This window comes from Lethenteron reissneri, chromosome 70, assembly GCF_015708825.2.
Source record: "Lethenteron reissneri isolate LAM-NWPU_2019-01 chromosome 70, ASM1570882v1, whole genome shotgun sequence".
Classification (NCBI taxonomy): Eukaryota; Metazoa; Chordata; class Hyperoartia; order Petromyzontiformes; family Petromyzontidae; genus Lethenteron; species Lethenteron reissneri.
Window position 1 is genome coordinate 2,628,758 of NC_083848.1, and position 6,092 is coordinate 2,634,849.

The window sequence follows — 6,092 nt, forward strand, 5'->3', positions numbered from 1 at the left end:
GAAACACAAACAAACAGACACATTATTTTATTTGTGCCCGCATTGAAACGGCTGTACAACAATACGGGGGTGTGTACACCCCTGTAAGTGTCAACCACGGTATATTGTTGTTGTTGACATCTTGTTGCTGTTCTTAGGTGGTTTCGGTAAAGTCACGTAGGTAAAAATAAAAATTAATAAAAGTAAAATAAAAAATATAAAAAATAAAAATCACGACGTTTCGAAGTCACAACAACAACAGCAACCACCACAACAGCAACAAGATTCTAGATTTGAGGCTTTCGTGACTGCAAGGATTCATATTCTTAGGTTTTTTCGGTAAAGTCACGTAGGTAAAAATTTTAAATTAATAAAAGTAAAATAAAAAAATCACGACGTTTCGGAGGCAACACAAGCTTCCGTCTTCAGGTGGAACCGTCACAGCACGATAGCTGTATCAAGTGAGATACATATCAAGTGAGAGCTCTCACTTGATACAGCAATCGTGCTGTGACGGTTCCACCTGAAGACGGAAGCTTGTGTTGCCTCCGAAACGTCGTGATTTTATTATTTTTTTATTTTACTTTTATTAATTTTTATTTTTCACCTACGTGACTTTACCGAAAAACCCTAAGAATATGAATCCTTGCAGTCACGAAAGCTTCAAATCTAGAATCTTGTTGCTGTTGTTGTGGTTGCTGTTGTTGTTGTGACGTCTGCACATGCTTGGTGATGTCCCCGAGTGAACCACTCGGGGGCGATGTTGACCTCCGGGCAGAACTCCCCACAGTCAACCAAAGTTGCTGCCTTCCTCCACTACAGCAGAGGTCGCAAACGGGTTTTGATTCATATTCTTAGGTTTTTTCGGTAAAGTCACCATGTAGGTAAAACATTAAAATTAATAAAAGTAAAATAAAATAAAAATCACGACGTTTCGGAAGCAACACAAGCTTCCGTCTTCAAGTGGAACCGTCACAGCCCGACAGCTGTATCGAGTAAATGAGAGATTGCAGAAGATACCACTCCGAAACGTCGTGATTTTTATTTTATTTTACTTTAATTAATTTTAATGTTTTACCTACATGGTGACTTTACCGAAAAAACCTAAGAATATGAATCCTTGCAGTCACGAAAGCTTCAAATCTAGAATTAGGGTTTTGATTCCTTACCAGTACCCGTACCCGGCCGCACCAGGGTCGCAAACGGGTACCCGTACCCAGCCGTACCCGTACCCTACCCGTACCCGGTCGGGTACGGGTAGGGTACGGGTATCGGGTACCTGATTGCGACCTCTGGGATGAAGCCATGTTGCAGGCACGGGTGGGTTGATTCTAGGAACTTGAATTGTGAGAAGAGACAAGACGTTGGGAAATGAGTGACAAACGTTGACTCGCCAGTGACTCACGGCCTACCCGTACCCGGCCGCACCAGGGTCGCAAACGGGTACCCGTACCCGGCCGGGTACAGGTAGCCGGGTATCGGGTAGGGTAGGGTACGGGTATCGGGTACCTGATTGCGACCTCTGGGATGAAGCCACGTTGCAGGCGCGGGTGGGTTGATTCTAGGAACTTGAATTGTGAGAAGAGACAAGACGTTGGGAAATGAGTGACAAACGGTGACTCACCAGTGACTCACGGCCTACCCGTACCCGGCCGCACCAGGGTCGCAAACGGGAACCCGTACCCGGCCGGGTACGGGTAGCCGGGTATCGGGTAGGGTACGGGTATCGGGTACCCGGTTGCGACCTCTGCAGTGTAGCCTCGAAAGGTTGTTGGGGCAAGTGCTGTTAGCGAGGGAGCAGCGCCTATTGAAAGGGTGCGAATTTTTTTTTTTAAAACACAACACCGGTCCTGGGCCTCCCCTAGGTCGGCTCAGCCTCAAATGAGTTATACGGTGCGGTGTGTAGTGAACATCAACACTCGGGGAGAGACAAAGGCGGCCGGGCGTGGTGCTGGTAGCCACCCACCCCCTCGTGTGCCACAGCGCCGGTAGCCTTCACAGGTGCTACTCGCTAACAGCACTTGCCCGACAGTCTGTTGAGGCTACACGGGGAATCTTTGTCTATATATAGGTGCTGCTGCTACTCGCTAACAGCACTTGCCCGACAGTCTGTTGAGGCTACACGGGGGATCTTTGTCTGTGTATAGGTGCTGCTGCTACTCGCTACAAGCACTTGCCCCTACAGCCTGTTAGAGGCTACACGGGGGATCTTTGTCTGTGTATAGGTGCTGCTACTACTCGCTAACAGCACTTGCCCCTACAGCCTGTTGAGGCTACACGGGGGATCTTTGTCTGTGTATAGGTGCTGCTACTACTCGCTAACAGCACTTGCCCCTACAGCCTGTTAGAGGCTACACGGGGGATCTTTGTCTGTGTATAGGTGCTGCTACTACTCGCTAACAGCACTTGCCCGACAGTCTGTTGAGGCTACACGGGGGATCTTTGTCTGTGTATAGGTGCTGCTACTACTCGCTAACAGCACTTGCCCCGACAGTCTGTTGAGGCTACACGGGGGATATTTGTCTGTGTATAGGTGCTGCTACTACTCGCTAACAGCACTTGCCCCGACAGTCTGTTGAGGCTACACGGGGGATCTTTGTCTGTGTATAGGTGCTGCTGCTACTCGCTAACAGCACTTGCCCCGACAGTCTGTTGAGGCTACACGGGGGATCTTTGTCTGTGTATAGGTGCTGCTACTACTCGCTAACAGCACTTGCCCCTACAGCCTGTTAGAGGCTACACGGGGGATCTTTGTCTGTGTATAGGTGCTGCTACTACTCGCTAACAGCACTTGCCCGACAGTCTGTTGAGGCTACACGGGGGATCTTTGTCTGTGTATAGGTGCTGCTACTACTCGCTAACAGCACTTGCCCCGACAGTCTGTTGAGGCTACACGGGGGATATTTGTCTGTGTATAGGTGCTGCTACTACTCGCTAACAGCACTTGCCCCGACAGTATGTTGAGGCTACACGGGGGATCTTTGTCTGTGTATAGGTGCTGCTACTACTCGCTAACAGCACTTGCCCCTACAGCCTGTTAGAGGCTACACGGGGGATCTTTGCCTTTGTGCTTGGCGCGTCTCGGAGGCGACCCCAGGTGACCGGCGAATGCCAAAGGGGCCGTCCATAAATGACGTCACGCGATTTGGGACGATTTTTGACCCCCCCCCCTCAAATATGACGTCACAAAGCTCTGCCCCCCCCCCAAAAAAAAACATGCTTCAAATCGCTTTAAACTATTGTCAATGTAGTGCGTATTTAATGTGGCGTTGCACTCTGATGTTGTAGGATTGTTGTTTTAACAATTAAGTGTTGTGAGAACAATTCTATATTTTCTTGGTTCTTTCGGTAAAGTCACGTAAAATGGAAATAATAAAATAAGAAAAATATTATTTTATTGTTTTATTTTCCTTATTTTACTATTTCCATTTTACGTGACTTTACCGAAAGAACCAAGAAGATGAATCCCTGCAGTCACGAAAGCTTTAAATCGTAATTTAATTCTATATTTATTTAAAGTTGCGCATTTTGATGTGACGTCACATTTCTCACCCCCCCCCCCCCTCGTCACACATCGTCACAAATGTCTGACCCTCCCCCCCACCCTAGGTTCGTGACGTCATTTATGGAGGGCGCCTTATTAAAAAGTCTATTTCATTAAGTAGAAGGTGTTGTCTATATTTATTTAAAGTTGCACATTTTGATGTGACGTCACATTTCTACCCCCCCCCCTCTCTCGTCACACATCGTCACAAATGTCTGACCCCCCCCCCACCCCTAAGTTCGTGACGTCATTTATGGACGACCCCAAAGACCCAAAAAAAAATGAATTCCTGTAGTCACGACAGCTTTGGCGAGTTTTTCACGATACGCATTTAATATTTACCCCATTCAAACCCCCCTCTATCATGGACAAGATTGGTCACGAAAGCCCTTACAGAGCCCTCTCCAACCGTGACGTGGAACGCAAACCACGGACTCAATCAGCTCACCACCACGTCCCACATTCCATTGTGGAAAAACTCAACCACGTGTTTTGCTGCGTGAAACCCAAGAAACCTCACAATGACTCCCCCCCCCCTTTTCTCCACCCCGCCCCTCCCCCGCAATTCTGACAGCCCCTCCCCTACCCGTGATCCTGGCCCTCTGATTGGCTGGAATCTCGCGCGCGCCTAGCCCCCCTACGTCATCGGGTCGCGAGGAGACGCGGGGAGGGGGGAGATGTGAGGGGGCGGTGCCAGATTAGAAAGGGGGGGGGTGACCGGAAGTGGGTACGGGGGGGAGGGGGATGAGGGATGGCGCGGGAGGGGGGGGCGGAAGTGACGGCGGGGGATGATATAAAAAATCGAGTGCCGGATTATAAGACGCAGCGGAGGTGTCAATAAAGTTACGTGTTGAACTGTCGATAAAGTTATTACACATCTCATCCACTCACAAGCGCACTGACGACAGCCGCCACTTGGTTGGTGGTGACGTCACCACGGCCCCTGTACCAGGCTAGGTGCACACTCAACATACATTTTCTTTGTGGATATGTTAAAATTACACTATGAGATCTCTTTTACCAGTGGAAAAATATAGTAGTAGGTTTTTAAAAGGGTAAAAATCTACTACTATGTTAAAATTAATTTAAAACATTTTATTTGAACCTACCACGTGACTTTGGGGCCGTCCATAAATGACGTCACGCACCTAGGGGGGTGGGTCAGACATTTGTGACGAGGGGAGGGGGGTGAGAAATGTGACGTCACATCAAAATGCGCAACTTTAAATAAATATAGAATTAACCTAGAAATAAAGCTTTCGGTAAAGTCACGTATGTCGAAATACAATTTAAATAAATAACATAAAATTTAATTTTATTAAATAAATATAGAATTTTGATCTAAAGCTTTCGTGACTGCAGGGATTCATATTATTGGTTCTTTCGGTAAAGTCACGTAGAAGGGAAATAATAAAATAAAACAAATACAAAACAATCTTTGTATAAATATAAAACAATAAATAATACAAAGATTGTGTTATATTTGTATTATTTTATTATTTCCCTTCTACGTGACTTTACCGAAAGAACCAAGAATATAAATATAGAATTGTTATAACAACACTCCTACAACATCAGAGTGCAGCGCCACATTAAATACGCACTACAATGACAGTAGTTTAAAGCGATTTAAAGCATTTTTAAAATATTTTTGAGGGGGGGGGGGGCAGTGCTTTGTGACGTCATGTTTGAGGGGGGGTCTGACTTTTTGTGACGCCGTGTGACAACGACGGGGGGGGGGGCGGGGTCAAAAATCGTCCTAAATCGCGTGACGTCATTTATGGACGGCCCCAAAGATTACAATCCGCACGCCCGATGCTTTAAAACAAAATTCTTAGGTTTTTTATCGGTAAAGTCACGTAGGTAAAAATATTTAATTAATAAAATAAAAATAAAATAAAAATCACGACGTTTCGGAGGCAACACGATAGCTGTATCAAGTGAGAGCTCTCACTTGATGCAGCTATCGTGCTGTGACGGTTCCACCTGTATTTTATTTTTATTTTACTTTTATTAATTTGAATTTTTCACATACGTGACTTTACCGACAGAACCTAAGAATATAATAATGTTTAATTTTTATTATTTTATTATTTCCATTCTACGTGACTTTTACCGAAAGAACCAAGAAGATGAATCCCTGCAGTCACCAAAGCTTCACATCTAGAACGAAGCTGTCAGTTGGGCAGGGGGGAGGGGCCAGAAACGTGGGCGGGGGACTGGCGGGGAATGAGGGGCGGGGCTAGCGGTGGGGAAAGGGGCGGGGCTGTTGCGGGGGTGAGGGGGAGGGGCTGTCGGGGGGGGGGGCTGTCGGGGGGTGAGGGGCTGTTTGGGGGGAGTGAGGGGGAGGGGCTGTCTGGGGGGGGCGGGGCTGTTTTGGGGGTGAGGGCGAGGGGGAGGGGCCGGAAGCGTGGGCGGGGGACCGGCGGGGATGAGGGGCGGGGCTAGCTGGGCTGTTGGGGAGGGGGGGGGACTGTTGGGGGCGGGGCTGTTGGGCTGGTAGGGGCGGGGCTGTTGGGGGGAGGGGGGGTGTAACTGTTTGGGGGAGGGTGGTGTGAGGGGGAGGGGG

General features: G+C 47.9%; 1 long non-coding RNA gene across 1 annotated transcript; it reads left to right on the forward strand.

Moving 5' to 3' along the window:
• Positions 1 to 958: 958 nt before the first annotated feature.
• LOC133360956 (uncharacterized) lies at positions 959 to 2,539 on the forward strand. Its single transcript, XR_009757320.1, has 3 exons — positions 959 to 1,218; positions 1,466 to 2,204; positions 2,282 to 2,539. It is a non-coding gene; the product is annotated as an uncharacterized LOC133360956 (long non-coding RNA).
• Positions 2,540 to 6,092: the final 3,553 nt, after the last annotated feature.